Source organism: Apium graveolens, chromosome 7 (assembly GCF_009905375.1).
Source record: "Apium graveolens cultivar Ventura chromosome 7, ASM990537v1, whole genome shotgun sequence".
Taxonomy (NCBI): Eukaryota; Viridiplantae; Streptophyta; class Magnoliopsida; order Apiales; family Apiaceae; genus Apium; species Apium graveolens.
The window spans coordinates 101,214,599-101,215,786 of NC_133653.1; the positions used below are offsets into that span (position 1 = coordinate 101,214,599).

At 41.8% G+C, this 1,188-nt stretch overlaps 1 non-coding gene across 1 annotated transcript; it reads right to left on the reverse strand.

Moving 5' to 3' along the window:
• Positions 1-488: 488 nt before the first annotated feature.
• Positions 489-595, reverse strand: LOC141676398 (small nucleolar RNA R71). The gene has a single exon (XR_012556991.1). It is a non-coding gene; the product is annotated as a small nucleolar RNA R71 (small nucleolar RNA).
• Between the last annotated feature and the right edge of the window lie 593 nt (positions 596-1,188).

The window sequence follows — 1,188 nt, forward strand, 5'->3', positions numbered from 1 at the left end:
GTTAACCTAAATCAGTCCCTGTGGGAACGAACTAGAATTAATTCTATATTACTTGTGATCGCATATACTTGCTTGAATAATACCGCGTGTTCCAGCCCTAACAAGTTTTTGGCACCGCTGTCGGGGATTCGGTGTTAATTTTTAGTTTATGTGTTTGTCATTGTTCAGTCTAGCATTGTTCGACCAGCCATCTCAGCTAATACCTTTGAGATCAAGTCAAGCACGATTCAGATGATATAGAATTCAGTCCATTTTGGGGGTTCTCCGACAGAAGACCCTAACATGCACATCAGATATTTCATCGAGAAATGTGACACTTTCAAGTTCAATGGAGTTTCTGAAGATGCTATTAAGTTGAGGCTTTTCCCATTCTCTCTGCGGGATAAAGCCAAGTGATGGTTACATTCTCTACCACTAGGGTCTATCACCAAATGAGAGGATCTTGCTCAAAAGTTCTTAACCAAATTCTTTATATGTCGAAGACTGCTGTAATCAGAAATGCACTTACGCAATTTGCTCAGCAATCTGGAGAATCTTTATGTGAAACTTGGGATCGTTATAAGAAGATGCTAAGGAAGTGTCCTCACCATGGGATTCCTGACTGGATGATCATTAACTGTTTCTATAATGGATTGGGTGCTACTTCTAGACCCATGCTTGATGCAGCATCAGGAGGAGCCTTGTGGGCTAAAAGCTACGATGAAGCTTATGAATTGATTGAACTGATGGCTGCTAATGAATACCAAAATCCTACTCAAAGACTATCTCAGGGCAAGGTAGCAGGACTTCTGGAGTTAGATATAGCTATTGCTATAGTTGCTCAGCTTAAGGCTTTGACGATGAAGGTGGATTCTTTGGCTAATTATGGAGTTAATTAGATCACTAGTGTCTGTGAGCTTTGTGCTGGTGCCCATGAGACGGAGCAGTGTGCTATTTATAGTTAATCGGCTCAGTTCGTGAGGAACTTCCAAAGGTCGCAGCAACCTGTGCCAGCCACCTATCATTCTAACAATTGCAATCATCCTAACTTTAGTTGGAGCAACTCTCAAAATGCGGTTTAGCAGCCTAATCAGCAGTATCCAACAAAGCAGTACAACCCCCTGGTTTTCAGCAACCGCAATATGTACCAAGACAACAACTCCAACTGCAACAGTCTAATGAAAAATCTGAATTGGAGGAGTTGAGGCT